This window comes from Schistocerca serialis, unplaced genomic scaffold (genome assembly GCF_023864345.2).
Source record: "Schistocerca serialis cubense isolate TAMUIC-IGC-003099 unplaced genomic scaffold, iqSchSeri2.2 HiC_scaffold_761, whole genome shotgun sequence".
Taxonomy (NCBI): Eukaryota; Metazoa; Arthropoda; class Insecta; order Orthoptera; family Acrididae; genus Schistocerca; species Schistocerca serialis.
This window is the reverse complement of record NW_026048366.1, coordinates 1-27,914: the sequence shown is the minus strand read 5'-3', so window position 1 is coordinate 27,914 and position 27,914 is coordinate 1. Positions and strand designations below refer to the sequence as shown.

Here is a 27,914-nt window from a genome sequence, read left to right as displayed (position 1 = left end):
AAGAGAGTACTGTCATTTCGAGTACTCGTCATTGCAACGGCAGCAAGGCAAAACTTTCAAAATTGCCGTGACCAGGATTCGAACCTGGGTTATTGCGGCCACAACGCAATGTCCTAACCACTAGACGATCACGGCCACGGACGCGCCCGCGAAAGCAGCTGCCTGTAATGCAAGTGGCGATACACAGCAGAGCCTAGGCCAAGGTGTACGCCACAGCAGTGTGAGACACGGTCTCCATCACATGTATACGAGCAAATGAACGTGCCTGCGCTGTCAGGACACTAACTACAGTGGTTAGCTGCATTCACCTCCGTGGCAATGTCTTGCAGTCCCCCAAGCCTCTTGACCACAGGTATGTGGCTGGATAACAAGTGGATAGACGCTTCATCTCTCTCGCCGTCAGGTGTTGCCGTGAATCGTACTTAACGTAGCTTTGTGCACGCGTCAGCGTAGCGTCAGTCGAGCAAAGTCGAGACAAGTCGCATAAGAGGAGCAACAAAAAGGCGCGATTCCGGTACCGGGAATCGAACCCGGGCCTCCTGGGTGAGAGCCGGGTATCCTAGCCACTAGACCACACCGGATAACGACGGCAGTGCTCTTTCCAGCGAACGCAGTAGCCACCCACGGTTAACTGACGACAACTGTAAAAAATCCACTCTCTCGCGTTATAGAATGGCGTGCTCCGGACGCATTTCGTGGAGACGGACGCCAGCAATGATGAGAGCAAAAGGTGCCTACAAATCCTGTCGTTGCACCACGCACTGTTCTACGACAATTCACCAAGCAGACGCTCACGCCTTGTTGTGCTGTTTGATTTGCGGGCAATGAGTGCATCTGCCTTCGACACAGGAAACATTACACGTTTGGCAGCTGTGGGATTGGAACCCACGCCTCCGAAGAGAATGGTGCCTGAAACCAGCGCCTTAGACCGCTCGGCCACGCTACCTACACAACACGCGCGTCACAAGAGCTGCGTCCTACCCCACGAGAACACACCGCAACGGCACAAAAATGAGATGTAAAAAGTGACAACGGTGGGATTCGAACCCACGCCTCCGAAGAGACTGGTGCCTAAAACCAGCGCCTTAGACCGCTCGGCCACGTTACCGTTGGAGCAGCAGCCGCAGAATGTTTCCTTTGTACTACAAAGATCACTTCGAAATGGAAGTATCTTGGCAATCGCCGTGCCATGTATTTCCACTGCTCTCCCACTGGAAGCGTCTCTTTAGGCCATCCACAGCAAGAAAAAGCCGTGCCCGCCGTATGGCAGCGACGCCACTTGTCTGTAGCTGTCGCAGTTAAGGAGACAGCGTCAAGAGACGTTTTCGTGCCGTGACCAGGTTTCGAACCTGGGCTTTCCGTAACCACTAAAGTATCGTAGCTGTAACTGTCAGGCGGAGCTAGAATGCTCCATGTATCAAACATATGTGAGCTCAAGGAGGTTACACTTGAAGAAAAAGCGGCAGGTTAACGCGATCACAGCAAAGCCCCCGGCAGCTACGGGACTCGAAACCGCGCCTACAGAGAGACTGGTGCCTGAAACCAGCGCCTTAAAGCGCTCGGCCACGCTACATGCGCTGCTTGGTGCGCCAGTGTTCCTAGCATTTGTACAAACAGTGCACGCCACAGCTTCCTGTTCTGCTGGGACTGGCTGCTCATCCATCGCACTTCAAACAACTGCCCTTTTCGACTACAGAGAGCAGCGGACGTCTGCGCTCTGGGAGGCGACATTACGTGTTGGGGATGAAGTGGTAGGGCAAACTGCGGCCTGCGGAACACGACCGAAAAAGTCAAGAGAGTACTGTCATTTCGAGTACTCGTCATTGCAACGGCAGCAAGGCAAAACTTTCAAAATTGCCGTGACCAGGATTCGAACCTGGGTTATTGCGGCCACAACGCAATGTCCTAACCACTAGACGATCACGGCCACGGACGCGCCCGCGAAAGCAGCTGCCTGTAATGCAAGTGGCGATACACAGCAGAGCCTAGGCCAAGGTGTACGCCACAGCAGTGTGAGACACGGTCTCCATCACATGTATACGAGCAAATGAACGTGCCTGCGCTGTCAGGACACTAACTACAGTGGTTAGCTGCATTCACCTCCGTGGCAATGTCTTGCAGTCCCCCAAGCCTCTTGACCACAGGTATGTGGCTGGATAACAAGTGGATAGACGCTTCATCTCTCTCGCCGTCAGGTGTTGCCGTGAATCGTACTTAACGTAGCTTTGTGCACGCGTCAGCGTAGCGTCAGTCGAGCAAAGTCGAGACAAGTCGCATAAGAGGAGCAACAAAAAGGCGCGATTCCGGTACCGGGAATCGAACCCGGGCCTCATGGGTGAGAGCCAGGTATCCTAGCCACTAGACCACACCGGATAACGACGGCAGTGCTCTTTCCAGCGAACGCAGTAGCCACCCACAGTTAACTGACGACAACTGTAAAAAATCCACTCTCTCGCGTTATAGAACGGCGTGCTCCGGACGCATTTCGTGGAGACGGACGCCAGCAATGATGAGAGCAAAAGGTGCCTACAAATCCTGTCGTTGCACCACGCACTGTTCTACGACAATTCACCAAGCAGACGCTCACGCCTTGTTGTGCTGTTTGATTTGCGGGCAATGAGTGCATCTGCCTTCGACACAGGAAACATTACACGTTTGGCAGCTGTGGGATTGGAACCCACGCCTCCGAAGAGAATGGTGCCTGAAACCAGCGCCTTAGACCGCTCGGCCACGCTACCTACACAACACGCGCGTCACAAGAGCTGCGTCCTACCCCACGAGAACACACCGCAACGGCACAAAAATGAGATGTAAAAAGTGACAACGGTGGGATTCGAACCCACGCCTCCGAAGAGACTGGTGCCTAAAACCAGCGCCTTAGACCGCTCGGCCACGTTACCGTTGGAGCAGCAGCCGCAGAATGTTTCCTTTGTACTACAAAGATCACTTCGAAATGGAAGTATCTTGGCAATCGCCGTGCCATGTATTTCCACTGCTCTCCCACTGGAAGCGTCTCTTTAGGCCATCCACAGCAAGAAAAAGCCGTGCCCGCCGTATGGCAGCGACGCCACTTGTCTGTAGCTGTCGCAGTTAAGGAGACAGCGTCAAGAGACGTTTTCGTGCCGTGACCAGGTTTCGAACCTGGGCTTTCCGTAACCACTAAAGTATCGTAGCTGTAACTGTCAGGCGGAGCTAGAATGCTCCATGTATCAAACATATGTGAGCTCAAGGAGGTTACACTTGAAGAAAAAGCGGCAGGTTAACGCGATCACAGCAAAGCCCCCGGCAGCTACGGGACTCGAAACCGCGCCTACAGAGAGACTGGTGCCTGAAACCAGCGCCTTAAAGCGCTCGGCCACGCTACATGCGCTGCTTGGTGCGCCAGTGTTCCTAGCATTTGTACAAACAGTGCACGCCACAGCTTCCTGTTCTGCTGGGACTGGCTGCTCATCCATCGCACTTCAAACAACTGCCCTTTTCGACTACAGAGAGCAGCGGACGTCTGCGCTCTGGGAGGCGACATTACGTGTTGGGGATGAAGTGGTAGGGCAAACTGCGGCCTGCGGAACACGACCGAAAAAGTCAAGAGAGTACTGTCATTTCGAGTACTCGTCATTGCAACGGCAGCAAGGCAAAACTTTCAAAATTGCCGTGACCAGGATTCGAACCTGGGTTATTGCGGCCACAACGCAATGTCCTAACCACTAGACGATCACGGCCACGGACGCGCCCGCGAAAGCAGCTGCCTGTAATGCAAGTGGCGATACACAGCAGAGCCTAGGCCAAGGTGTACGCCACAGCAGTGTGAGACACGGTCTCCATCACATGTATACGAGCAAATGAACGTGCCTGCGCTGTCAGGACACTAACTACAGTGGTTAGCTGCATTCACCTCCGTGGCAATGTCTTGCAGTCCCCCAAGCCTCTTGACCACAGGTATGTGGCTGGATAACAAGTGGATAGACGCTTCATCTCTCTCGCCGTCAGGTGTTGCCGTGAATCGTACTTAACGTAGCTTTGTGCACGCGTCAGCGTAGCGTCAGTCGAGCAAAGTCGAGACAAGTCGCATAAGAGGAGCAACAAAAAGGCGCGATTCCGGTACCGGGAATCGAACCCGGGCCTCATGGGTGAGAGCCAGGTATCCTAGCCACTAGACCACACCGGATAACGACGGCAGTGCTCTTTCCAGCGAACGCAGTAGCCACCCACGGTTAACTGACGACAACTGTAAAAAATCCACTCTCTCGCGTTATAGAACGGCGTGCTCCGGACGCATTTCGTGGAGACGGACGCCAGCAATGATGAGAGCAAAAGGTGCCTACAAATCCTGTCGTTGCACCACGCACTGTTCTACGACAATTCACCAAGCAGACGCTCACGCCTTGTTGTGCTGTTTGATTTGCGGGCAATGAGTGCATCTGCCTTCGACACAGGAAACATTACACGTTTGGCAGCTGTGGGATTGGAACCCACGCCTCCGAAGAGAATGGTGCCTGAAACCAGCGCCTTAGACCGCTCGGCCACGCTACCTACACAACACGCGCGTCACAAGAGCTGCGTCCTACCCCACGAGAACACACCGCAACGGCACAAAAATGAGATGTAAAAAGTGACAACGGTGGGATTCGAACCCACGCCTCCGAAGAGACTGGTGCCTAAAACCAGCGCCTTAGACCGCTCGGCCACGTTACCGTTGGAGCAGCAGCCGCAGAATGTTTCCTTTGTACTACAAAGATCACTTCGAAATGGAAGTATCTTGGCAATCGCCGTGCCATGTATTTCCACTGCTCTCCCACTGGAAGCGTCTCTTTAGGCCATCCACAGCAAGAAAAAGCCGTGCCCGCCGTATGGCAGCGACGCCACTTGTCTGTAGCTGTCGCAGTTAAGGAGACAGCGTCAAGAGACGTTTTCGTGCCGTGACCAGGTTTCGAACCTGGGCTTTCCGTAACCACTAAAGTATCGTAGCTGTAACTGTCAGGCGGAGCTAGAATGCTCCATGTATCAAACATATGTGAGCTCAAGGAGGTTACACTTGAAGAAAAAGCGGCAGGTTAACGCGATCACAGCAAAGCCCCCGGCAGCTACGGGACTCGAAACCGCGCCTACAGAGAGACTGGTGCCTGAAACCAGCGCCTTAAAGCGCTCGGCCACGCTACATGCGCTGCTTGGTGCGCCAGTGTTCCTAGCATTTGTACAAACAGTGCACGCCACAGCTTCCTGTTCTGCTGGGACTGGCTGCTCATCCATCGCACTTCAAACAACTGCCCTTTTCGACTACAGAGAGCAGCGGACGTCTGCGCTCTGGGAGGCGACATTACGTGTTGGGGATGAAGTGGTAGGGCAAACTGCGGCCTGCGGAACACGACCGAAAAAGTCAAGAGAGTACTGTCATTTCGAGTACTCGTCATTGCAACGGCAGCAAGGCAAAACTTTCAAAATTGCCGTGACCAGGATTCGAACCTGGGTTATTGCGGCCACAACGCAATGTCCTAACCACTAGACGATCACGGCCACGGACGCGCCCGCGAAAGCAGCTGCCTGTAATGCAAGTGGCGATACACAGCAGAGCCTAGGCCAAGGTGTACGCCACAGCAGTGTGAGACACGGTCTCCATCACATGTATACGAGCAAATGAACGTGCCTGCGCTGTCAGGACACTAACTACAGTGGTTAGCTGCATTCACCTCCGTGGCAATGTCTTGCAGTCCCCCAAGCCTCTTGACCACAGGTATGTGGCTGGATAACAAGTGGATAGACGCTTCATCTCTCTCGCCGTCAGGTGTTGCCGTGAATCGTACTTAACGTAGCTTTGTGCACGCGTCAGCGTAGCGTCAGTCGAGCAAAGTCGAGACAAGTCGCATAAGAGGAGCAACAAAAAGGCGCGATTCCGGTACCGGGAATCGAACCCGGGCCTCATGGGTGAGAGCCAGGTATCCTAGCCACTAGACCACACCGGATAACGACGGCAGTGCTCTTTCCAGCGAACGCAGTAGCCACCCACGGTTAACTGACGACAACTGTAAAAAATCCACTCTCTCGCGTTATAGAACGGCGTGCTCCGGACGCATTTCGTGGAGACGGACGCCAGCAATGATGAGAGCAAAAGGTGCCTACAAATCCTGTCGTTGCACCACGCACTGTTCTACGACAATTCACCAAGCAGACGCTCACGCCTTGTTGTGCTGTTTGATTTGCGGGCAATGAGTGCATCTGCCTTCGACACAGGAAACATTACACGTTTGGCAGCTGTGGGATTGGAACCCACGCCTCCGAAGAGAATGGTGCCTGAAACCAGCGCCTTAGACCGCTCGGCCACGCTACCTACACAACACGCGCGTCACAAGAGCTGCGTCCTACCCCACGAGAACACACCGCAACGGCACAAAAATGAGATGTAAAAAGTGACAACGGTGGGATTCGAACCCACGCCTCCGAAGAGACTGGTGCCTAAAACCAGCGCCTTAGACCGCTCGGCCACGTTACCGTTGGAGCAGCAGCCGCAGAATGTTTCCTTTGTACTACAAAGATCACTTCGAAATGGAAGTATCTTGGCAATCGCCGTGCCATGTATTTCCACTGCTCTCCCACTGGAAGCGTCTCTTTAGGCCATCCACAGCAAGAAAAAGCCGTGCCCGCCGTATGGCAGCGACGCCACTTGTCTGTAGCTGTCGCAGTTAAGGAGACAGCGTCAAGAGACGTTTTCGTGCCGTGACCAGGTTTCGAACCTGGGCTTTCCGTAACCACTAAAGTATCGTAGCTGTAACTGTCAGGCGGAGCTAGAATGCTCCATGTATCAAACATATGTGAGCTCAAGGAGGTTACACTTGAAGAAAAAGCGGCAGGTTAACGCGATCACAGCAAAGCCCCCGGCAGCTACGGGACTCGAAACCGCGCCTACAGAGAGACTGGTGCCTGAAACCAGCGCCTTAAAGCGCTCGGCCACGCTACATGCGCTGCTTGGTGCGCCAGTGTTCCTAGCATTTGTACAAACAGTGCACGCCACAGCTTCCTGTTCTGCTGGGACTGGCTGCTCATCCATCGCACTTCAAACAACTGCCCTTTTCGACTACAGAGAGCAGCGGACGTCTGCGCTCTGGGAGGCGACATTACGTGTTGGGGATGAAGTGGTAGGGCAAACTGCGGCCTGCGGAACACGACCGAAAAAGTCAAGAGAGTACTGTCATTTCGAGTACTCGTCATTGCAACGGCAGCAAGGCAAAACTTTCAAAATTGCCGTGACCAGGATTCGAACCTGGGTTATTGCGGCCACAACGCAATGTCCTAACCACTAGACGATCACGGCCACGGACGCGCCCGCGAAAGCAGCTGCCTGTAATGCAAGTGGCGATACACAGCAGAGCCTAGGCCAAGGTGTACGCCACAGCAGTGTGAGACACGGTCTCCATCACATGTATACGAGCAAATGAACGTGCCTGCGCTGTCAGGACACTAACTACAGTGGTTAGCTGCATTCACCTCCGTGGCAATGTCTTGCAGTCCCCCAAGCCTCTTGACCACAGGTATGTGGCTGGATAACAAGTGGATAGACGCTTCATCTCTCTCGCCGTCAGGTGTTGCCGTGAATCGTACTTAACGTAGCTTTGTGCACGCGTCAGCGTAGCGTCAGTCGAGCAAAGTCGAGACAAGTCGCATAAGAGGAGCAACAAAAAGGCGCGATTCCGGTACCGGGAATCGAACCCGGGCCTCATGGGTGAGAGCCAGGTATCCTAGCCACTAGACCACACCGGATAACGACGGCAGTGCTCTTTCCAGCGAACGCAGTAGCCACCCACGGTTAACTGACGACAACTGTAAAAAATCCACTCTCTCGCGTTATAGAACGGCGTGCTCCGGACGCATTTCGTGGAGACGGACGCCAGCAATGATGAGAGCAAAAGGTGCCTACAAATCCTGTCGTTGCACCACGCACTGTTCTACGACAATTCACCAAGCAGACGCTCACGCCTTGTTGTGCTGTTTGATTTGCGGGCAATGAGTGCATCTGCCTTCGACACAGGAAACATTACACGTTTGGCAGCTGTGGGATTGGAACCCACGCCTCCGAAGAGAATGGTGCCTGAAACCAGCGCCTTAGACCGCTCGGCCACGCTACCTACACAACACGCGCGTCACAAGAGCTGCGTCCTACCCCACGAGAACACACCGCAACGGCACAAAAATGAGATGTAAAAAGTGACAACGGTGGGATTCGAACCCACGCCTCCGAAGAGACTGGTGCCTAAAACCAGCGCCTTAGACCGCTCGGCCACGTTACCGTTGGAGCAGCAGCCGCAAAATGTTTCCTTTGTACTACAAAGATCACTTCGAAATGGAAGTATCTTGGCAATCGCCGTGCCATGTATTTCCACTGCTCTCCCACTGGAAGCGTCTCTTTAGGCCATCCACAGCAAGAAAAAGCCGTGCCCGCCGTATGGCAGCGACGCCACTTGTCTGTAGCTGTCGCAGTTAAGGAGACAGCGTCAAGAGACGTTTTCGTGCCGTGACCAGGTTTCGAACCTGGGCTTTCCGTAACCACTAAAGTATCGTAGCTGTAACTGTCAGGCGGAGCTAGAATGCTCCATGTATCAAACATATGTGAGCTCAAGGAGGTTACACTTGAAGAAAAAGCGGCAGGTTAACGCGATCACAGCAAAGCCCCCGGCAGCTACGGGACTCGAAACCGCGCCTACAGAGAGACTGGTGCCTGAAACCAGCGCCTTAAAGCGCTCGGCCACGCTACATGCGCTGCTTGGTGCGCCAGTGTTCCTAGCATTTGTACAAACAGTGCACGCCACAGCTTCCTGTTCTGCTGGGACTGGCTGCTCATCCATCGCACTTCAAACAACTGCCCTTTTCGACTACAGAGAGCAGCGGACGTCTGCGCTCTGGGAGGCGACATTACGTGTTGGGGATGAAGTGGTAGGGCAAACTGCGGCCTGCGGAACACGACCGAAAAAGTCAAGAGAGTACTGTCATTTCGAGTACTCGTCATTGCAACGGCAGCAAGGCAAAACTTTCAAAATTGCCGTGACCAGGATTCGAACCTGGGTTATTGCGGCCACAACGCAATGTCCTAACCACTAGACGATCACGGCCACGGACGCGCCCGCGAAAGCAGCTGCCTGTAATGCAAGTGGCGATACACAGCAGAGCCTAGGCCAAGGTGTACGCCACAGCAGTGTGAGACACGGTCTCCATCACATGTATACGAGCAAATGAACGTGCCTGCGCTGTCAGGACACTAACTACAGTGGTTAGCTGCATTCACCTCCGTGGCAATGTCTTGCAGTCCCCCAAGCCTCTTGACCACAGGTATGTGGCTGGATAACAAGTGGATAGACGCTTCATCTCTCTCGCCGTCAGGTGTTGCCGTGAATCGTACTTAACGTAGCTTTGTGCACGCGTCAGCGTAGCGTCAGTCGAGCAAAGTCGAGACAAGTCGCATAAGAGGAGCAACAAAAAGGCGCGATTCCGGTACCGGGAATCGAACCCGGGCCTCATGGGTGAGAGCCAGGTATCCTAGCCACTAGACCACACCGGATAACGACGGCAGTGCTCTTTCCAGCGAACGCAGTAGCCACCCACGGTTAACTGACGACAACTGTAAAAAATCCACTCTCTCGCGTTATAGAACGGCGTGCTCCGGACGCATTTCGTGGAGACGGACGCCAGCAATGATGAGAGCAAAAGGTGCCTACAAATCCTGTCGTTGCACCACGCACTGTTCTACGACAATTCACCAAGCAGACGCTCACGCCTTGTTGTGCTGTTTGATTTGCGGGCAATGAGTGCATCTGCCTTCGACACAGGAAACATTACACGTTTGGCAGCTGTGGGATTGGAACCCACGCCTCCGAAGAGAATGGTGCCTGAAACCAGCGCCTTAGACCGCTCGGCCACGCTACCTACACAACACGCGCGTCACAAGAGCTGCGTCCTACCCCACGAGAACACACCGCAACGGCACAAAAATGAGATGTAAAAAGTGACAACGGTGGGATTCGAACCCACGCCTCCGAAGAGACTGGTGCCTAAAACCAGCGCCTTAGACCGCTCGGCCACGTTACCGTTGGAGCAGCAGCCGCAAAATGTTTCCTTTGTACTACAAAGATCACTTCGAAATGGAAGTATCTTGGCAATCGCCGTGCCATGTATTTCCACTGCTCTCCCACTGGAAGCGTCTCTTTAGGCCATCCACAGCAAGAAAAAGCCGTGCCCGCCGTATGGCAGCGACGCCACTTGTCTGTAGCTGTCGCAGTTAAGGAGACAGCGTCAAGAGACGTTTTCGTGCCGTGACCAGGTTTCGAACCTGGGCTTTCCGTAACCACTAAAGTATCGTAGCTGTAACTGTCAGGCGGAGCTAGAATGCTCCATGTATCAAACATATGTGAGCTCAAGGAGGTTACACTTGAAGAAAAAGCGGCAGGTTAACGCGATCACAGCAAAGCCCCCGGCAGCTACGGGACTCGAAACCGCGCCTACAGAGAGACTGGTGCCTGAAACCAGCGCCTTAAAGCGCTCGGCCACGCTACATGCGCTGCTTGGTGCGCCAGTGTTCCTAGCATTTGTACAAACAGTGCACGCCACAGCTTCCTGTTCTGCTGGGACTGGCTGCTCATCCATCGCACTTCAAACAACTGCCCTTTTCGACTACAGAGAGCAGCGGACGTCTGCGCTCTGGGAGGCGACATTACGTGTTGGGGATGAAGTGGTAGGGCAAACTGCGGCCTGCGGAACACGACCGAAAAAGTCAAGAGAGTACTGTCATTTCGAGTACTCGTCATTGCAACGGCAGCAAGGCAAAACTTTCAAAATTGCCGTGACCAGGATTCGAACCTGGGTTATTGCGGCCACAACGCAATGTCCTAACCACTAGACGATCACGGCCACGGACGCGCCCGCGAAAGCAGCTGCCTGTAATGCAAGTGGCGATACACAGCAGAGCCTAGGCCAAGGTGTACGCCACAGCAGTGTGAGACACGGTCTCCATCACATGTATACGAGCAAATGAACGTGCCTGCGCTGTCAGGACACTAACTACAGTGGTTAGCTGCATTCACCTCCGTGGCAATGTCTTGCAGTCCCCCAAGCCTCTTGACCACAGGTATGTGGCTGGATAACAAGTGGATAGACGCTTCATCTCTCTCGCCGTCAGGTGTTGCCGTGAATCGTACTTAACGTAGCTTTGTGCACGCGTCAGCGTAGCGTCAGTCGAGCAAAGTCGAGACAAGTCGCATAAGAGGAGCAACAAAAAGGCGCGATTCCGGTACCGGGAATCGAACCCGGGCCTCATGGGTGAGAGCCAGGTATCCTAGCCACTAGACCACACCGGATAACGACGGCAGTGCTCTTTCCAGCGAACGCAGTAGCCACCCACGGTTAACTGACGACAACTGTAAAAAATCCACTCTCTCGCGTTATAGAACGGCGTGCTCCGGACGCATTTCGTGGAGACGGACGCCAGCAATGATGAGAGCAAAAGGTGCCTACAAATCCTGTCGTTGCACCACGCACTGTTCTACGACAATTCACCAAGCAGACGCTCACGCCTTGTTGTGCTGTTTGATTTGCGGGCAATGAGTGCATCTGCCTTCGACACAGGAAACATTACACGTTTGGCAGCTGTGGGATTGGAACCCACGCCTCCGAAGAGAATGGTGCCTGAAACCAGCGCCTTAGACCGCTCGGCCACGCTACCTACACAACACGCGCGTCACAAGAGCTGCGTCCTACCCCACGAGAACACACCGCAACGGCACAAAAATGAGATGTAAAAAGTGACAACGGTGGGATTCGAACCCACGCCTCCGAAGAGACTGGTGCCTAAAACCAGCGCCTTAGACCGCTCGGCCACGTTACCGTTGGAGCAGCAGCCGCAAAATGTTTCCTTTGTACTACAAAGATCACTTCGAAATGGAAGTATCTTGGCAATCGCCGTGCCATGTATTTCCACTGCTCTCCCACTGGAAGCGTCTCTTTAGGCCATCCACAGCAAGAAAAAGCCGTGCCCGCCGTATGGCAGCGACGCCACTTGTCTGTAGCTGTCGCAGTTAAGGAGACAGCGTCAAGAGACGTTTTCGTGCCGTGACCAGGTTTCGAACCTGGGCTTTCCGTAACCACTAAAGTATCGTAGCTGTAACTGTCAGGCGGAGCTAGAATGCTCCATGTATCAAACATATGTGAGCTCAAGGAGGTTACACTTGAAGAAAAAGCGGCAGGTTAACGCGATCACAGCAAAGCCCCCGGCAGCTACGGGACTCGAAACCGCGCCTACAGAGAGACTGGTGCCTGAAACCAGCGCCTTAAAGCGCTCGGCCACGCTACATGCGCTGCTTGGTGCGCCAGTGTTCCTAGCATTTGTACAAACAGTGCACGCCACAGCTTCCTGTTCTGCTGGGACTGGCTGCTCATCCATCGCACTTCAAACAACTGCCCTTTTCGACTACAGAGAGCAGCGGACGTCTGCGCTCTGGGAGGCGACATTACGTGTTGGGGATGAAGTGGTAGGGCAAACTGCGGCCTGCGGAACACGACCGAAAAAGTCAAGAGAGTACTGTCATTTCGAGTACTCGTCATTGCAACGGCAGCAAGGCAAAACTTTCAAAATTGCCGTGACCAGGATTCGAACCTGGGTTATTGCGGCCACAACGCAATGTCCTAACCACTAGACGATCACGGCCACGGACGCGCCCGCGAAAGCAGCTGCCTGTAATGCAAGTGGCGATACACAGCAGAGCCTAGGCCAAGGTGTACGCCACAGCAGTGTGAGACACGGTCTCCATCACATGTATACGAGCAAATGAACGTGCCTGCGCTGTCAGGACACTAACTACAGTGGTTAGCTGCATTCACCTCCGTGGCAATGTCTTGCAGTCCCCCAAGCCTCTTGACCACAGGTATGTGGCTGGATAACAAGTGGATAGACGCTTCATCTCTCTCGCCGTCAGGTGTTGCCGTGAATCGTACTTAACGTAGCTTTGTGCACGCGTCAGCGTAGCGTCAGTCGAGCAAAGTCGAGACAAGTCGCATAAGAGGAGCAACAAAAAGGCGCGATTCCGGTACCGGGAATCGAACCCGGGCCTCATGGGTGAGAGCCAGGTATCCTAGCCACTAGACCACACCGGATAACGACGGCAGTGCTCTTTCCAGCGAACGCAGTAGCCACCCACGGTTAACTGACGACAACTGTAAAAAATCCACTCTCTCGCGTTATAGAACGGCGTGCTCCGGACGCATTTCGTGGAGACGGACGCCAGCAATGATGAGAGCAAAAGGTGCCTACAAATCCTGTCGTTGCACCACGCACTGTTCTACGACAATTCACCAAGCAGACGCTCACGCCTTGTTGTGCTGTTTGATTTGCGGGCAATGAGTGCATCTGCCTTCGACACAGGAAACATTACACGTTTGGCAGCTGTGGGATTGGAACCCACGCCTCCGAAGAGAATGGTGCCTGAAACCAGCGCCTTAGACCGCTCGGCCACGCTACCTACACAACACGCGCGTCACAAGAGCTGCGTCCTACCCCACGAGAACACACCGCAACGGCACAAAAATGAGATGTAAAAAGTGACAACGGTGGGATTCGAACCCACGCCTCCGAAGAGACTGGTGCCTAAAACCAGCGCCTTAGACCGCTCGGCCACGTTACCGTTGGAGCAGCAGCCGCAAAATGTTTCCTTTGTACTACAAAGATCACTTCGAAATGGAAGTATCTTGGCAATCGCCGTGCCATGTATTTCCACTGCTCTCCCACTGGAAGCGTCTCTTTAGGCCATCCACAGCAAGAAAAAGCCGTGCCCGCCGTATGGCAGCGACGCCACTTGTCTGTAGCTGTCGCAGTTAAGGAGACAGCGTCAAGAGACGTTTTCGTGCCGTGACCAGGTTTCGAACCTGGGCTTTCCGTAACGACTAAAGTATCGTAGCTGTAACTGTCAGGCGGAGCTAGAATGCTCCATGTATCAAACATATGTGAGCTCAAGGAGGTTACACTTGAAGAAAAAGCGGCAGGTTAACGCGATCACAGCAAAGCCCCCGGCAGCTACGGGACTCGAAACCGCGCCTACAGAGAGACTGGTGCCTGAAACCAGCGCCTTAAAGCGCTCGGCCACGCTACATGCGCTGCTTGGTGCGCCAGTGTTCCTAGCATTTGTACAAACAGTGCACGCCACAGCTTCCTGTTCTGCTGGGACTGGCTGCTCATCCATCGCACTTCAAACAACTGCCCTTTTCGACTACAGAGAGCAGCGGACGTCTGCGCTCTGGGAGGCGACATTACGTGTTGGGGATGAAGTGGTAGGGCAAACTGCGGCCTGCGGAACACGACCGAAAAAGTCAAGAGAGTACTGTCATTTCGAGTACTCGTCATTGCAACGGCAGCAAGGCAAAACTTTCAAAATTGCCGTGACCAGGATTCGAACCTGGGTTATTGCGGCCACAACGCAATGTCCTAACCACTAGACGATCACGGCCACGGACGCGCCCGCGAAAGCAGCTGCCTGTAATGCAAGTGGCGATACACAGCAGAGCCTAGGCCAAGGTGTACGCCACAGCAGTGTGAGACACGGTCTCCATCACATGTATACGAGCAAATGAACGTGCCTGCGCTGTCAGGACACTAACTACAGTGGTTAGCTGCATTCACCTCCGTGGCAATGTCTTGCAGTCCCCCAAGCCTCTTGACCACAGGTATGTGGCTGGATAACAAGTGGATAGACGCTTCATCTCTCTCGCCGTCAGGTGTTGCCGTGAATCGTACTTAACGTAGCTTTGTGCACGCGTCAGCGTAGCGTCAGTCGAGCAAAGTCGAGACAAGTCGCATAAGAGGAGCAACAAAAAGGCGCGATTCCGGTACCGGGAATCGAACCCGGGCCTCATGGGTGAGAGCCAGGTATCCTAGCCACTAGACCACACCGGATAACGACGGCAGTGCTCTTTCCAGCGAACGCAGTAGCCACCCACGGTTAACTGACGACAACTGTAAAAAATCCACTCTCTCGCGTTATAGAACGGCGTGCTCCGGACGCATTTCGTGGAGACGGACGCCAGCAATGATGAGAGCAAAAGGTGCCTACAAATCCTGTCGTTGCACCACGCACTGTTCTACGACAATTCACCAAGCAGACGCTCACGCCTTGTTGTGCTGTTTGATTTGCGGGCAATGAGTGCATCTGCCTTCGACACAGGAAACATTACACGTTTGGCAGCTGTGGGATTGGAACCCACGCCTCCGAAGAGAATGGTGCCTGAAACCAGCGCCTTAGACCGCTCGGCCACGCTACCTACACAACACGCGCGTCACAAGAGCTGCGTCCTACCCCACGAGAACACACCGCAACGGCACAAAAATGAGATGTAAAAAGTGACAACGGTGGGATTCGAACCCACGCCTCCGAAGAGACTGGTGCCTAAAACCAGCGCCTTAGACCGCTCGGCCACGTTACCGTTGGAGCAGCAGCCGCAAAATGTTTCCTTTGTACTACAAAGATCACTTCGAAATGGAAGTATCTTGGCAATCGCCGTGCCATGTATTTCCACTGCTCTCCCACTGGAAGCGTCTCTTTAGGCCATCCACAGCAAGAAAAAGCCGTGCCCGCCGTATGGCAGCGACGCCACTTGTCTGTAGCTGTCGCAGTTAAGGAGACAGCGTCAAGAGACGTTTTCGTGCCGTGACCAGGTTTCGAACCTGGGCTTTCCGTAACCACTAAAGTATCGTAGCTGTAACTGTCAGGCGGAGCTAGAATGCTCCATGTATCAAACATATGTGAGCTCAAGGAGGTTACACTTGAAGAAAAAGCGGCAGGTTAACGCGATCACAGCAAAGCCCCCGGCAGCTACGGGACTCGAAACCGCGCCTACAGAGAGACTGGTGCCTGAAACCAGCGCCTTAAAGCGCTCGGCCACGCTACATGCGCTGCTTGGTGCGCCAGTGTTCCTAGCATTTGTACAAACAGTGCACGCCACAGCTTCCTGTTCTGCTGGGACTGGCTGCTCATCCATCGCACTTCAAACAACTGCCCTTTTCGACTACAGAGAGCAGCGGACGTCTGCGCTCTGGGAGGCGACATTACGTGTTGGGGATGAAGTGGTAGGGCAAACTGCGGCCTGCGGAACACGACCGAAAAAGTCAAGAGAGTACTGTCATTTCGAGTACTCGTCATTGCAACGGCAGCAAGGCAAAACTTTCAAAATTGCCGTGACCAGGATTCGAACCTGGGTTATTGCGGCCACAACGCAATGTCCTAACCACTAGACGATCACGGCCACGGACGCGCCCGCGAAAGCAGCTGCCTGTAATGCAAGTGGCGATACACAGCAGAGCCTAGGCCAAGGTGTACGCCACAGCAGTGTGAGACACGGTCTCCATCACATGTATACGAGCAAATGAACGTGCCTGCGCTGTCAGGACACTAACTACAGTGGTTAGCTGCATTCACCTCCGTGGCAATGTCTTGCAGTCCCCCAAGCCTCTTGACCACAGGTATGTGGCTGGATAACAAGTGGATAGACGCTTCATCTCTCTCGCCGTCAGGTGTTGCCGTGAATCGTACTTAACGTAGCTTTGTGCACGCGTCAGCGTAGCGTCAGTCGAGCAAAGTCGAGACAAGTCGCATAAGAGGAGCAACAAAAAGGCGCGATTCCGGTACCGGGAATCGAACCCGGGCCTCATGGGTGAGAGCCAGGTATCCTAGCCACTAGACCACACCGGATAACGACGGCAGTGCTCTTTCCAGCGAACGCAGTAGCCACCCACGGTTAACTGACGACAACTGTAAAAAATCCACTCTCTCGCGTTATAGAACGGCGTGCTCCGGACGCATTTCGTGGAGACGGACGCCAGCAATGATGAGAGCAAAAGGTGCCTACAAATCCTGTCGTTGCACCACGCACTGTTCTACGACAATTCACCAAGCAGACGCTCACGCCTTGTTGTGCTGTTTGATTTGCGGGCAATGAGTGCATCTGCCTTCGACACAGGAAACATTACACGTTTGGCAGCTGTGGGATTGGAACCCACGCCTCCGAAGAGAATGGTGCCTGAAACCAGCGCCTTAGACCGCTCGGCCACGCTACCTACACAACACGCGCGTCACAAGAGCTGCGTCCTACCCCACGAGAACACACCGCAACGGCACAAAAATGAGATGTAAAAAGTGACAACGGTGGGATTCGAACCCACGCCTCCGAAGAGACTGGTGCCTAAAACCAGCGCCTTAGACCGCTCGGCCACGTTACCGTTGGAGCAGCAGCCGCAAAATGTTTCCTTTGTACTACAAAGATCACTTCGAAATGGAAGTATCTTGGCAATCGCCGTGCCATGTATTTCCACTGCTCTCCCACTGGAAGCGTCTCTTTAGGCCATCCACAGCAAGAAAAAGCCGTGCCCGCCGTATGGCAGCGACGCCACTTGTCTGTAGCTGTCGCAGTTAAGGAGACAGCGTCAAGAGACGTTTTCGTGCCGTGACCAGGTTTCGAACCTGGGCTTTCCGTAACCACTAAAGTATCGTAGCTGTAACTGTCAGGCGGAGCTAGAATGCTCCATGTATCAAACATATGTGAGCTCAAGGAGGTTACACTTGAAGAAAAAGCGGCAGGTTAACGCGATCACAGCAAAGCCCCCGGCAGCTACGGGACTCGAAACCGCGCCTACAGAGAGACTGGTGCCTGAAACCAGCGCCTTAAAGCGCTCGGCCACGCTACATGCGCTGCTTGGTGCGCCAGTGTTCCTAGCATTTGTACAAACAGTGCACGCCACAGCTTCCTGTTCTGCTGGGACTGGCTGCTCATCCATCGCACTTCAAACAACTGCCCTTTTCGACTACAGAGAGCAGCGGACGTCTGCGCTCTGGGAGGCGACATTACGTGTTGGGGATGAAGTGGTAGGGCAAACTGCGGCCTGCGGAACACGACCGAAAAAGTCAAGAGAGTACTGTCATTTCGAGTACTCGTCATTGCAACGGCAGCAAGGCAAAACTTTCAAAATTGCCGTGACCAGGATTCGAACCTGGGTTATTGCGGCCACAACGCAATGTCCTAACCACTAGACGATCACGGCCACGGACGCGCCCGCGAAAGCAGCTGCCTGTAATGCAAGTGGCGATACACACCAGAGCCTAGGCCAAGGTGTACGCCACAGCAGTGTGAGACACGGTCTCCATCACATGTATACGAGCAAATGAACGTGCCTGCGCTGTCAGGACACTAACTACAGTGGTTAGCTGCATTCACCTCCGTGGCAATGTCTTGCAGTCCCCCAAGCCTCTTGACCACAGGTATGTGGCTGGATAACAAGTGGATAGACGCTTCATCTCTCTCGCCGTCAGGTGTTGCCGTGAATCGTACTTAACGTAGCTTTGTGCACGCGTCAGCGTAGCGTCAGTCGAGCAAAGTCGAGACAAGTCGCATAAGAGGAGCAACAAAAAGGCGCGATTCCGGTACCGGGAATCGAACCCGGGCCTCATGGGTGAGAGCCAGGTATCCTAGCCACTAGACCACACCGGATAACGACGGCAGTGCTCTTTCCAGCGAACGCAGTAGCCACCCACGGTTAACTGACGACAACTGTAAAAAATCCACTCTCTCGCGTTATAGAACGGCGTGCTCCGGACGCATTTCGTGGAGACGGACGCCAGCAATGATGAGAGCAAAAGGTGCCTACAAATCCTGTCGTTGCACCACGCACTGTTCTACGACAATTCACCAAGCAGACGCTCACGCCTTGTTGTGCTGTTTGATTTGCGGGCAATGAGTGCATCTGCCTTCGACACAGGAAACATTACACGTTTGGCAGCTGTGGGATTGGAACCCACGCCTCCGAAGAGAATGGTGCCTGAAACCAGCGCCTTAGACCGCTCGGCCACGCTACCTACACAACACGCGCGTCACAAGAGCTGCGTCCTACCCCACGAGAACACACCGCAACGGCACAAAAATGAGATGTAAAAAGTGACAACGGTGGGATTCGAACCCACGCCTCCGAAGAGACTGGTGCCTAAAACCAGCGCCTTAGACCGCTCGGCCACGTTACCGTTGGAGCAGCAGCCGCAAAATGTTTCCTTTGTACTACAAAGATCACTTCGAAATGGAAGTATCTTGGCAATCGCCGTGCCATGTATTTCCACTGCTCTCCCACTGGAAGCGTCTCTTTAGGCCATCCACAGCAAGAAAAAGCCGTGCCCGCCGTATGGCAGCGACGCCACTTGTCTGTAGCTGTCGCAGTTAAGGAGACAGCGTCAAGAGACGTTTTCGTGCCGTGACCAGGTTTCGAACCTGGGCTTTCCGTAACGACTAAAGTATCGTAGCTGTAACTGTCAGGCGGAGCTAGAATGCTCCATGTATCAAACATATGTGAGCTCAAGGAGGTTACACTTGAAGAAAAAGCGGCAGGTTAACGCGATCACAGCAAAGCCCCCGGCAGCTACGGGACTCGAAACCGCGCCTACAGAGAGACTGGTGCCTGAAACCAGCGCCTTAAAGCGCTCGGCCACGCTACATGCGCTGCTTGGTGCGCCAGTGTTCCTAGCATTTGTACAAACAGTGCACGCCACAGCTTCCTGTTCTGCTGGGACTGGCTGCTCATCCATCGCACTTCAAACAACTGCCCTTTTCGACTACAGAGAGCAGCGGACGTCTGCGCTCTGGGAGGCGACATTACGTGTTGGGGATGAAGTGGTAGGGCAAACTGCGGCCTGCGGAACACGACCGAAAAAGTCAAGAGAGTACTGTCATTTCGAGTACTCGTCATTGCAACGGCAGCAAGGCAAAACTTTCAAAATTGCCGTGACCAGGATTCGAACCTGGGTTATTGCGGCCACAACGCAATGTCCTAACCACTAGACGATCACGGCCACGGACGCGCCCGCGAAAGCAGCTGCCTGTAATGCAAGTGGCGATACACAGCAGAGCCTAGGCCAAGGTGTACGCCACAGCAGTGTGAGACACGGTCTCCATCACATGTATACGAGCAAATGAACGTGCCTGCGCTGTCAGGACACTAACTACAGTGGTTAGCTGCATTCACCTCCGTGGCAATGTCTTGCAGTCCCCCAAGCCTCTTGACCACAGGTATGTGGCTGGATAACAAGTGGATAGACGCTTCATCTCTCTCGCCGTCAGGTGTTGCCGTGAATCGTACTTAACGTAGCTTTGTGCACGCGTCAGCGTAGCGTCAGTCGAGCAAAGTCGAGACAAGTCGCATAAGAGGAGCAACAAAAAGGCGCGATTCCGGTACCGGGAATCGAACCCGGGCCTCATGGGTGAGAGCCAGGTATCCTAGCCACTAGACCACACCGGATAACGACGGCAGTGCTCTTTCCAGCGAACGCAGTAGCCACCCACGGTTAACTGACGACAACTGTAAAAAATCCACTCTCTCGCGTTATAGAACGGCGTGCTCCGGACGCATTTCGTGGAGACGGACGCCAGCAATGATGAGAGCAAAAGGTGCCTACAAATCCTGTCGTTGCACCACGCACTGTTCTACGACAATTCACCAAGCAGACGCTCACGCCTTGTTGTGCTGTTTGATTTGCGGGCAATGAGTGCATCTGCCTTCGACACAGGAAACATTACACGTTTGGCAGCTGTGGGATTGGAACCCACGCCTCCGAAGAGAATGGTGCCTGAAACCAGCGCCTTAGACCGCTCGGCCACGCTACCTACACAACACGCGCGTCACAAGAGCTGCGTCCTACCCCACGAGAACACACCGCAACGGCACAAAAATGAGATGTAAAAAGTGACAACGGTGGGATTCGAACCCACGCCTCCGAAGAGACTGGTGCCTAAAACCAGCGCCTTAGACCGCTCGGCCACGTTACCGTTGGAGCAGCAGCCGCAAAATGTTTCCTTTGTACTACAAAGATCACTTCGAAATGGAAGTATCTTGGCAATCGCCGTGCCATGTATTTCCACTGCTCTCCCACTGGAAGCGTCTCTTTAGGCCATCCACAGCAAGAAAAAGCCGTGCCCGCCGTATGGCAGCGACGCCACTTGTCTGTAGCTGTCGCAGTTAAGGAGACAGCGTCAAGAGACGTTTTCGTGCCGTGACCAGGTTTCGAACCTGGGCTTTCCGTAACCACTAAAGTATCGTAGCTGTAACTGTCAGGCGGAGCTAGAATGCTCCATGTATCAAACATATGTGAGCTCAAGGAGGTTACACTTGAAGAAAAAGCGGCAGGTTAACGCGATCACAGCAAAGCCCCCGGCAGCTACGGGACTCGAAACCGCGCCTACAGAGAGACTGGTGCCTGAAACCAGCGCCTTAAAGCGCTCGGCCACGCTACATGCGCTGCTTGGTGCGCCAGTGTTCCTAGCATTTGTACAAACAGTGCACGCCACAGCTTCCTGTTCTGCTGGGACTGGCTGCTCATCCATCGCACTTCAAACAACTGCCCTTTTCGACTACAGAGAGCAGCGGACGTCTGCGCTCTGGGAGGCGACATTACGTGTTGGGGATGAAGTGGTAGGGCAAACTGCGGCCTGCGGAACACGACCGAAAAAGTCAAGAGAGTACTGTCATTTCGAGTACTCGTCATTGCAACGGCAGCAAGGCAAAACTTTCAAAATTGCCGTGACCAGGATTCGAACCTGGGTTATTGCGGCCACAACGCAATGTCCTAACCACTAGACGATCACGGCCACGGACGCGCCCGCGAAAGCAGCTGCCTGTAATGCAAGTGGCGATACACAGCAGAGCCTAGGCCAAGGTGTACGCCACAGCAGTGTGAGACACGGTCTCCATCACATGTATACGAGCAAATGAACGTGCCTGCGCTGTCAGGACACTAACTACAGTGGTTAGCTGCATTCACCTCCGTGGCAATGTCTTGCAGTCCCCCAAGCCTCTTGACCACAGGTATGTGGCTGGATAACAAGTGGATAGACGCTTCATCTCTCTCGCCGTCAGGTGTTGCCGTGAATCGTACTTAACGTAGCTTTGTGCACGCGTCAGCGTAGCGTCAGTCGAGCAAAGTCGAGACAAGTCGCATAAGAGGAGCAACAAAAAGGCGCGATTCCGGTACCGGGAATCGAACCCGGGCCTCATGGGTGAGAGCCAGGTATCCTAGCCACTAGACCACACCGGATAACGACGGCAGTGCTCTTTCCAGCGAACGCAGTAGCCACCCACGGTTAACTGACGACAACTGTAAAAAATCCACTCTCTCGCGTTATAGAACGGCGTGCTCCGGACGCATTTCGTGGAGACGGACGCCAGCAATGATGAGAGCAAAAGGTGCCTACAAATCCTGTCGTTGCACCACGCACTGTTCTACGACAATTCACCAAGCAGACGCTCACGCCTTGTTGTGCTGTTTGATTTGCGGGCAATGAGTGCATCTGCCTTCGACACAGGAAACATTACACGTTTGGCAGCTGTGGGATTGGAACCCACGCCTCCGAAGAGAATGGTGCCTGAAACCAGCGCCTTAGACCGCTCGGCCACGCTACCTACACAACACGCGCGTCACAAGAGCTGCGTCCTACCCCACGAGAACACACCGCAACGGCACAAAAATGAGATGTAAAAAGTGACAACGGTGGGATTCGAACCCACGCCTCCGAAGAGACTGGTGCCTAAAACCAGCGCCTTAGACCGCTCGGCCACGTTACCGTTGGAGCAGCAGCCGCAAAATGTTTCCTTTGTACTACAAAGATCACTTCGAAATGGAAGTATCTTGGCAATCGCCGTGCCATGTATTTCCACTGCTCTCCCACTGGAAGCGTCTCTTTAGGCCATCCACAGCAAGAAAAAGCCGTGCCCGCCGTATGGCAGCGACGCCACTTGTCTGTAGCTGTCGCAGTTAAGGAGACAGCGTCAAGAGACGTTTTCGTGCCGTGACCAGGTTTCGAACCTGGGCTTTCCGTAACCACTAAAGTATCGTAGCTGTAACTGTCAGGCGGAGCTAGAATGCTCCATGTATCAAACATATGTGAGCTCAAGGAGGTTACACTTGAAGAAAAAGCGGCAGGTTAACGCGATCACAGCAAAGCCCCCGGCAGCTACGGGACTCGAAACCGCGCCTACAGAGAGACTGGTGCCTGAAACCAGCGCCTTAAAGCGCTCGGCCACGCTACATGCGCTGCTTGGTGCGCCAGTGTTCCTAGCATTTGTACAAACAGTGCACGCCACAGCTTCCTGTTCTGCTGGGACTGGCTGCTCATCCATCGCACTTCAAACAACTGCCCTTTTCGACTACAGAGAGCAGCGGACGTCTGCGCTCTGGGAGGCGACATTACGTGTTGGGGATGAAGTGGTAGGGCAAACTGCGGCCTGCGGAACACGACCGAAAAAGTCAAGAGAGTACTGTCATTTCGAGTACTCGTCATTGCAACGGCAGCAAGGCAAAACTTTCAAAATTGCCGTGACCAGGATTCGAACCTGGGTTATTGCGGCCACAACGCAATGTCCTAACCACTAGACGATCACGGCCACGGACGCGCCCGCGAAAGCAGCTGCCTGTAATGCAAGTGGCGATACACAGCAGAGCCTAGGCCAAGGTGTACGCCACAGCAGTGTGAGACACGGTCTCCATCACATGTATACGAGCAAATGAACGTGCCTGCGCTGTCAGGACACTAACTACAGTGGTTAGCTGCATTCACCTCCGTGGCAATGTCTTGCAGTCCCCCAAGCCTCTTGACCACAGGTATGTGGCTGGATAACAAGTGGATAGACGCTTCATCTCTCTCGCCGTCAGGTGTTGCCGTGAATCGTACTTAACGTAGCTTTGTGCACGCGTCAGCGTAGCGTCAGTCGAGCAAAGTCGAGACAAGTCGCATAAGAGGAGCAACAAAAAGGCGCGATTCCGGTACCGGGAATCGAACCCGGGCCTCATGGGTGAGAGCCAGGTATCCTAGCCACTAGACCACACCGGATAACGACGGCAGTGCTCTTTCCAGCGAACGCAGTAGCCACCCACGGTTAACTGACGACAACTGTAAAAAATCCACTCTCTCGCGTTATAGAACGGCGTGCTCCGGACGCATTTCGTGGAGACGGACGCCAGCAATGATGAGAGCAAAAGGTGCCTACAAATCCTGTCGTTGCACCACGCACTGTTCTACGACAATTCACCAAGCAGACGCTCACGCCTTGTTGTGCTGTTTGATTTGCGGGCAATGAGTGCATCTGCCTTCGACACAGGAAACATTACACGTTTGGCAGCTGTGGGATTGGAACCCACGCCTCCGAAGAGAATGGTGCCTGAAACCAGCGCCTTAGACCGCTCGGCCACGCTACCTACACAACACGCGCGTCACAAGAGCTGCGTCCTACCCCACGAGAACACACCGCAACGGCACAAAAATGAGATGTAAAAAGTGACAACGGTGGGATTCGAACCCACGCCTCCGAAGAGACTGGTGCCTAAAACCAGCGCCTTAGACCGCTCGGCCACGTTACCGTTGGAGCAGCAGCCGCAAAATGTTTCCTTTGTACTACAAAGATCACTTCGAAATGGAAGTATCTTGGCAATCGCCGTGCCATGTATTTCCACTGCTCTCCCACTGGAAGCGTCTCTTTAGGCCATCCACAGCAAGAAAAAGCCGTGCCCGCCGTATGGCAGCGACGCCACTTGTCTGTAGCTGTCGCAGTTAAGGAGACAGCGTCAAGAGACGTTTTCGTGCCGTGACCAGGTTTCGAACCTGGGCTTTCCGTAACCACTAAAGTATCGTAGCTGTAACTGTCAGGCGGAGCTAGAATGCTCCATGTATCAAACATATGTGAGCTCAAGGAGGTTACACTTGAAGAAAAAGCGGCAGGTTAACGCGATCACAGCAAAGCCCCCGGCAGCTACGGGACTCGAAACCGCGCCTACAGAGAGACTGGTGCCTGAAACCAGCGCCTTAAAGCGCTCGGCCACGCTACATGCGCTGCTTGGTGCGCCAGTGTTCCTAGCATTTGTACAAACAGTGCACGCCACAGCTTCCTGTTCTGCTGGGACTGGCTGCTCATCCATCGCACTTCAAACAACTGCCCTTTTCGACTACAGAGAGCAGCGGACGTCTGCGCTCTGGGAGGCGACATTACGTGTTGGGGATGAAGTGGTAGGGCAAACTGCGGCCTGCGGAACACGACCGAAAAAGTCAAGAGAGTACTGTCATTTCGAGTACTCGTCATTGCAACGGCAGCAAGGCAAAACTTTCAAAATTGCCGTGACCAGGATTCGAACCTGGGTTATTGCGGCCACAACGCAATGTCCTAACCACTAGACGATCACGGCCACGGACGCGCCCGCGAAAGCAGCTGCCTGTAATGCAAGTGGCGATACACACCAGAGCCTAGGCCAAGGTGTACGCCACAGCAGTGTGAGACACGGTCTCCATCACATGTATACGAGCAAATGAACGTGCCTGCGCTGTCAGGACACTAACTACAGTGGTTAGCTGCATTCACCTCCGTGGCAATGTCTTGCAGTCCCCCAAGCCTCTTGACCACAGGTATGTGGCTGGATAACAAGTGGATAGACGCTTCATCTCTCTCGCCGTCAGGTGTTGCCGTGAATCGTACTTAACGTAGCTTTGTGCACGCGTCAGCGTAGCGTCAGTCGAGCAAAGTCGAGACAAGTCGCATAAGAGGAGCAACAAAAAGGCGCGATTCCGGTACCGGGAATCGAACCCGGGCCTCATGGGTGAGAGCCAGGTATCCTAGCCACTAGACCACACCGGATAACGACGGCAGTGCTCTTTCCAGCGAACGCAGTAGCCACCCACGGTTAACTGACGACAACTGTAAAAAATCCACTCTCTCGCGTTATAGAACGGCGTGCTCCGGACGCATTTCGTGGAGACGGACGCCAGCAATGATGAGAGCAAAAGGTGCCTACAAATCCTGTCGTTGCACCACGCACTGTTCTACGACAATTCACCAAGCAGACGCTCACGCCTTGTTGTGCTGTTTGATTTGCGGGCAATGAGTGCATCTGCCTTCGACACAGGAAACATTACACGTTTGGCAGCTGTGGGATTGGAACCCACGCCTCCGAAGAGAATGGTGCCTGAAACCAGCGCCTTAGACCGCTCGGCCACGCTACCTACACAACACGCGCGTCACAAGAGCTGCGTCCTACCCCACGAGAACACACCGCAACGGCACAAAAATGAGATGTAAAAAGTGACAACGGTGGGATTCGAACCCACGCCTCCGAAGAGACTGGTGCCTAAAACCAGCGCCTTAGACCGCTCGGCCACGTTACCGTTGGAGCAGCAGCCGCAAAATGTTTCCTTTGTACTACAAAGATCACTTCGAAATGGAAGTATCTTGGCAATCGCCGTGCCATGTATTTCCACTGCTCTCCCACTGGAAGCGTCTCTTTAGGCCATCCACAGCAAGAAAAAGCCGTGCCCGCCGTATGGCAGCGACGCCACTTGTCTGTAGCTGTCGCAGTTAAGGAGACAGCGTCAAGAGACGTTTTCGTGCCGTGACCAGGTTTCGAACCTGGGCTTTCCGTAACCACTAAAGTATCGTAGCTGTAACTGTCAGGCGGAGCTAGAATGCTCCATGTATCAAACATATGTGAGCTCAAGGAGGTTACACTTGAAGAAAAAGCGGCAGGTTAACGCGATCACAGCAAAGCCCCCGGCAGCTACGGGACTCGAAACCGCGCCTACAGAGAGACTGGTGCCTGAAACCAGCGCCTTAAAGCGCTCGGCCACGCTACATGCGCTGCTTGGTGCGCCAGTGTTCCTAGCATTTGTACAAACAGTGCACGCCACAGCTTCCTGTTCTGCTGGGACTGGCTGCTCATCCATCGCACTTCAAACAACTGCCCTTTTCGACTACAGAGAGCAGCGGACGTCTGCGCTCTGGGAGGCGACATTACGTGTTGGGGATGAAGTGGTAGGGCAAACTGCGGCCTGCGGAACACGACCGAAAAAGTCAAGAGAGTACTGTCATTTCGAGTACTCGTCATTGCAACGGCAGCAAGGCAAAACTTTCAAAATTGCCGTGACCAGGATTCGAACCTGGGTTATTGCGGCCACAACGCAATGTCCTAACCACTAGACGATCACGGCCACGGACGCGCCCGCGAAAGCAGCTGCCTGTAATGCAAGTGGCGATACACACCAGAGCCTAGGCCAAGGTGTACGCCACAGCAGTGTGAGACACGGTCTCCATCACATGTATACGAGCAAATGAACGTGCCTGCGCTGTCAGGACACTAACTACAGTGGTTAGCTGCATTCACCTCCGTGGCAATGTCTTGCAGTCCCCCAAGCCTCTTGACCACAGGTATGTGGCTGGATAACAAGTGGATAGACGCTTCATCTCTCTCGCCGTCAGGTGTTGCCGTGAATCGTACTTAACGTAGCTTTGTGCACGCGTCAGCGTAGCGTCAGTCGAGCAAAGTCGAGACAAGTCGCATAAGAGGAGCAACAAAAAGGCGCGATTCCGGTACCGGGAATCGAACCCGGGCCTCATGGGTGAGAGCCAGGTATCCTAGCCACTAGACCACACCGGATAACGACGGCAGTGCTCTTTCCAGCGAACGCAGTAGCCACCCACGGTTAACTGACGACAACTGTAAAAAATCCACTCTCTCGCGTTATAGAACGGCGTGCTCCGGACGCATTTCGTGGAGACGGACGCCAGCAATGATGAGAGCAAAAGGTGCCTACAAATCCTGTCGTTGCACCACGCACTGTTCTACGACAATTCACCAAGCAGACGCTCACGCCTTGTTGTGCTGTTTGATTTGCGGGCAATGAGTGCATCTGCCTTCGACACAGGAAACATTACACGTTTGGCAGCTGTGGGATTGGAACCCACGCCTCCGAAGAGAATGGTGCCTGAAACCAGCGCCTTAGACCGCTCGGCCACGCTACCTACACAACACGCGCGTCACAAGAGCTGCGTCCTACCCCACGAGAACACACCGCAACGGCACAAAAATGAGATGTAAAAAGTGACAACG

The 27,914-nt window shown here is 54.0% G+C and overlaps 47 non-coding genes across 47 annotated transcripts; all 47 read right to left on the bottom strand.

Annotated features, from left to right (window-relative positions):
* Window positions 1-63: 63 nt before the first annotated feature.
* Trnah-gug (transfer RNA histidin (anticodon GUG)) lies at window positions 64-135 on the bottom strand. The gene has a single exon. It is a non-coding gene; the product is annotated as a tRNA-His (tRNA).
* Window positions 136-509: 374 nt separating this feature from the next.
* Trnae-cuc (transfer RNA glutamic acid (anticodon CUC)) lies at window positions 510-581 on the bottom strand. The gene has a single exon. It is a non-coding gene; the product is annotated as a tRNA-Glu (tRNA).
* Window positions 582-1,026: 445 nt separating this feature from the next.
* Window positions 1,027-1,108, bottom strand: Trnal-uag (transfer RNA leucine (anticodon UAG)). Its single transcript has one exon. It is a non-coding gene; the product is annotated as a tRNA-Leu (tRNA).
* A 747-nt stretch (window positions 1,109-1,855) lies between these two features.
* Trnah-gug (transfer RNA histidin (anticodon GUG)) lies at window positions 1,856-1,927 on the bottom strand. The gene has a single exon. It is a non-coding gene; the product is annotated as a tRNA-His (tRNA).
* A 374-nt stretch (window positions 1,928-2,301) lies between these two features.
* Trnae-cuc (transfer RNA glutamic acid (anticodon CUC)) lies at window positions 2,302-2,373 on the bottom strand. Its single transcript has one exon. It is a non-coding gene; the product is annotated as a tRNA-Glu (tRNA).
* Window positions 2,374-2,818: 445 nt separating this feature from the next.
* On the bottom strand, window positions 2,819-2,900 carry Trnal-uag (transfer RNA leucine (anticodon UAG)). Its single transcript has one exon. It is a non-coding gene; the product is annotated as a tRNA-Leu (tRNA).
* Window positions 2,901-3,647: 747 nt separating this feature from the next.
* Window positions 3,648-3,719, bottom strand: Trnah-gug (transfer RNA histidin (anticodon GUG)). Its single transcript has one exon. It is a non-coding gene; the product is annotated as a tRNA-His (tRNA).
* A 374-nt stretch (window positions 3,720-4,093) lies between these two features.
* On the bottom strand, window positions 4,094-4,165 carry Trnae-cuc (transfer RNA glutamic acid (anticodon CUC)). Its single transcript has one exon. It is a non-coding gene; the product is annotated as a tRNA-Glu (tRNA).
* A 445-nt stretch (window positions 4,166-4,610) lies between these two features.
* Window positions 4,611-4,692, bottom strand: Trnal-uag (transfer RNA leucine (anticodon UAG)). Its single transcript has one exon. It is a non-coding gene; the product is annotated as a tRNA-Leu (tRNA).
* A 747-nt stretch (window positions 4,693-5,439) lies between these two features.
* Trnah-gug (transfer RNA histidin (anticodon GUG)) lies at window positions 5,440-5,511 on the bottom strand. The gene has a single exon. It is a non-coding gene; the product is annotated as a tRNA-His (tRNA).
* A 374-nt stretch (window positions 5,512-5,885) lies between these two features.
* On the bottom strand, window positions 5,886-5,957 carry Trnae-cuc (transfer RNA glutamic acid (anticodon CUC)). Its single transcript has one exon. It is a non-coding gene; the product is annotated as a tRNA-Glu (tRNA).
* A 445-nt stretch (window positions 5,958-6,402) lies between these two features.
* On the bottom strand, window positions 6,403-6,484 carry Trnal-uag (transfer RNA leucine (anticodon UAG)). Its single transcript has one exon. It is a non-coding gene; the product is annotated as a tRNA-Leu (tRNA).
* A 747-nt stretch (window positions 6,485-7,231) lies between these two features.
* On the bottom strand, window positions 7,232-7,303 carry Trnah-gug (transfer RNA histidin (anticodon GUG)). The gene has a single exon. It is a non-coding gene; the product is annotated as a tRNA-His (tRNA).
* Window positions 7,304-7,677: 374 nt separating this feature from the next.
* Trnae-cuc (transfer RNA glutamic acid (anticodon CUC)) lies at window positions 7,678-7,749 on the bottom strand. The gene has a single exon. It is a non-coding gene; the product is annotated as a tRNA-Glu (tRNA).
* Window positions 7,750-8,194: 445 nt separating this feature from the next.
* On the bottom strand, window positions 8,195-8,276 carry Trnal-uag (transfer RNA leucine (anticodon UAG)). The gene has a single exon. It is a non-coding gene; the product is annotated as a tRNA-Leu (tRNA).
* A 747-nt stretch (window positions 8,277-9,023) lies between these two features.
* On the bottom strand, window positions 9,024-9,095 carry Trnah-gug (transfer RNA histidin (anticodon GUG)). Its single transcript has one exon. It is a non-coding gene; the product is annotated as a tRNA-His (tRNA).
* A 374-nt stretch (window positions 9,096-9,469) lies between these two features.
* On the bottom strand, window positions 9,470-9,541 carry Trnae-cuc (transfer RNA glutamic acid (anticodon CUC)). Its single transcript has one exon. It is a non-coding gene; the product is annotated as a tRNA-Glu (tRNA).
* A 445-nt stretch (window positions 9,542-9,986) lies between these two features.
* On the bottom strand, window positions 9,987-10,068 carry Trnal-uag (transfer RNA leucine (anticodon UAG)). The gene has a single exon. It is a non-coding gene; the product is annotated as a tRNA-Leu (tRNA).
* A 747-nt stretch (window positions 10,069-10,815) lies between these two features.
* Trnah-gug (transfer RNA histidin (anticodon GUG)) lies at window positions 10,816-10,887 on the bottom strand. The gene has a single exon. It is a non-coding gene; the product is annotated as a tRNA-His (tRNA).
* Window positions 10,888-11,261: 374 nt separating this feature from the next.
* On the bottom strand, window positions 11,262-11,333 carry Trnae-cuc (transfer RNA glutamic acid (anticodon CUC)). Its single transcript has one exon. It is a non-coding gene; the product is annotated as a tRNA-Glu (tRNA).
* Window positions 11,334-11,778: 445 nt separating this feature from the next.
* Trnal-uag (transfer RNA leucine (anticodon UAG)) lies at window positions 11,779-11,860 on the bottom strand. Its single transcript has one exon. It is a non-coding gene; the product is annotated as a tRNA-Leu (tRNA).
* A 747-nt stretch (window positions 11,861-12,607) lies between these two features.
* On the bottom strand, window positions 12,608-12,679 carry Trnah-gug (transfer RNA histidin (anticodon GUG)). The gene has a single exon. It is a non-coding gene; the product is annotated as a tRNA-His (tRNA).
* A 374-nt stretch (window positions 12,680-13,053) lies between these two features.
* On the bottom strand, window positions 13,054-13,125 carry Trnae-cuc (transfer RNA glutamic acid (anticodon CUC)). Its single transcript has one exon. It is a non-coding gene; the product is annotated as a tRNA-Glu (tRNA).
* A 445-nt stretch (window positions 13,126-13,570) lies between these two features.
* Trnal-uag (transfer RNA leucine (anticodon UAG)) lies at window positions 13,571-13,652 on the bottom strand. The gene has a single exon. It is a non-coding gene; the product is annotated as a tRNA-Leu (tRNA).
* A 747-nt stretch (window positions 13,653-14,399) lies between these two features.
* Trnah-gug (transfer RNA histidin (anticodon GUG)) lies at window positions 14,400-14,471 on the bottom strand. Its single transcript has one exon. It is a non-coding gene; the product is annotated as a tRNA-His (tRNA).
* A 374-nt stretch (window positions 14,472-14,845) lies between these two features.
* Window positions 14,846-14,917, bottom strand: Trnae-cuc (transfer RNA glutamic acid (anticodon CUC)). Its single transcript has one exon. It is a non-coding gene; the product is annotated as a tRNA-Glu (tRNA).
* Window positions 14,918-15,362: 445 nt separating this feature from the next.
* On the bottom strand, window positions 15,363-15,444 carry Trnal-uag (transfer RNA leucine (anticodon UAG)). Its single transcript has one exon. It is a non-coding gene; the product is annotated as a tRNA-Leu (tRNA).
* A 747-nt stretch (window positions 15,445-16,191) lies between these two features.
* Window positions 16,192-16,263, bottom strand: Trnah-gug (transfer RNA histidin (anticodon GUG)). The gene has a single exon. It is a non-coding gene; the product is annotated as a tRNA-His (tRNA).
* Window positions 16,264-16,637: 374 nt separating this feature from the next.
* On the bottom strand, window positions 16,638-16,709 carry Trnae-cuc (transfer RNA glutamic acid (anticodon CUC)). The gene has a single exon. It is a non-coding gene; the product is annotated as a tRNA-Glu (tRNA).
* A 445-nt stretch (window positions 16,710-17,154) lies between these two features.
* Window positions 17,155-17,236, bottom strand: Trnal-uag (transfer RNA leucine (anticodon UAG)). Its single transcript has one exon. It is a non-coding gene; the product is annotated as a tRNA-Leu (tRNA).
* A 747-nt stretch (window positions 17,237-17,983) lies between these two features.
* Window positions 17,984-18,055, bottom strand: Trnah-gug (transfer RNA histidin (anticodon GUG)). The gene has a single exon. It is a non-coding gene; the product is annotated as a tRNA-His (tRNA).
* Window positions 18,056-18,429: 374 nt separating this feature from the next.
* On the bottom strand, window positions 18,430-18,501 carry Trnae-cuc (transfer RNA glutamic acid (anticodon CUC)). Its single transcript has one exon. It is a non-coding gene; the product is annotated as a tRNA-Glu (tRNA).
* Window positions 18,502-18,946: 445 nt separating this feature from the next.
* Trnal-uag (transfer RNA leucine (anticodon UAG)) lies at window positions 18,947-19,028 on the bottom strand. Its single transcript has one exon. It is a non-coding gene; the product is annotated as a tRNA-Leu (tRNA).
* Window positions 19,029-19,775: 747 nt separating this feature from the next.
* Trnah-gug (transfer RNA histidin (anticodon GUG)) lies at window positions 19,776-19,847 on the bottom strand. Its single transcript has one exon. It is a non-coding gene; the product is annotated as a tRNA-His (tRNA).
* Window positions 19,848-20,221: 374 nt separating this feature from the next.
* Trnae-cuc (transfer RNA glutamic acid (anticodon CUC)) lies at window positions 20,222-20,293 on the bottom strand. The gene has a single exon. It is a non-coding gene; the product is annotated as a tRNA-Glu (tRNA).
* Window positions 20,294-20,738: 445 nt separating this feature from the next.
* Window positions 20,739-20,820, bottom strand: Trnal-uag (transfer RNA leucine (anticodon UAG)). The gene has a single exon. It is a non-coding gene; the product is annotated as a tRNA-Leu (tRNA).
* Window positions 20,821-21,567: 747 nt separating this feature from the next.
* On the bottom strand, window positions 21,568-21,639 carry Trnah-gug (transfer RNA histidin (anticodon GUG)). Its single transcript has one exon. It is a non-coding gene; the product is annotated as a tRNA-His (tRNA).
* Window positions 21,640-22,013: 374 nt separating this feature from the next.
* Trnae-cuc (transfer RNA glutamic acid (anticodon CUC)) lies at window positions 22,014-22,085 on the bottom strand. The gene has a single exon. It is a non-coding gene; the product is annotated as a tRNA-Glu (tRNA).
* A 445-nt stretch (window positions 22,086-22,530) lies between these two features.
* On the bottom strand, window positions 22,531-22,612 carry Trnal-uag (transfer RNA leucine (anticodon UAG)). Its single transcript has one exon. It is a non-coding gene; the product is annotated as a tRNA-Leu (tRNA).
* Window positions 22,613-23,359: 747 nt separating this feature from the next.
* On the bottom strand, window positions 23,360-23,431 carry Trnah-gug (transfer RNA histidin (anticodon GUG)). Its single transcript has one exon. It is a non-coding gene; the product is annotated as a tRNA-His (tRNA).
* Window positions 23,432-23,805: 374 nt separating this feature from the next.
* Trnae-cuc (transfer RNA glutamic acid (anticodon CUC)) lies at window positions 23,806-23,877 on the bottom strand. The gene has a single exon. It is a non-coding gene; the product is annotated as a tRNA-Glu (tRNA).
* Window positions 23,878-24,322: 445 nt separating this feature from the next.
* Window positions 24,323-24,404, bottom strand: Trnal-uag (transfer RNA leucine (anticodon UAG)). Its single transcript has one exon. It is a non-coding gene; the product is annotated as a tRNA-Leu (tRNA).
* Window positions 24,405-25,151: 747 nt separating this feature from the next.
* Trnah-gug (transfer RNA histidin (anticodon GUG)) lies at window positions 25,152-25,223 on the bottom strand. The gene has a single exon. It is a non-coding gene; the product is annotated as a tRNA-His (tRNA).
* A 374-nt stretch (window positions 25,224-25,597) lies between these two features.
* Trnae-cuc (transfer RNA glutamic acid (anticodon CUC)) lies at window positions 25,598-25,669 on the bottom strand. Its single transcript has one exon. It is a non-coding gene; the product is annotated as a tRNA-Glu (tRNA).
* Window positions 25,670-26,114: 445 nt separating this feature from the next.
* Trnal-uag (transfer RNA leucine (anticodon UAG)) lies at window positions 26,115-26,196 on the bottom strand. The gene has a single exon. It is a non-coding gene; the product is annotated as a tRNA-Leu (tRNA).
* Window positions 26,197-26,943: 747 nt separating this feature from the next.
* On the bottom strand, window positions 26,944-27,015 carry Trnah-gug (transfer RNA histidin (anticodon GUG)). Its single transcript has one exon. It is a non-coding gene; the product is annotated as a tRNA-His (tRNA).
* Window positions 27,016-27,389: 374 nt separating this feature from the next.
* Window positions 27,390-27,461, bottom strand: Trnae-cuc (transfer RNA glutamic acid (anticodon CUC)). The gene has a single exon. It is a non-coding gene; the product is annotated as a tRNA-Glu (tRNA).
* Window positions 27,462-27,914: the final 453 nt, after the last annotated feature.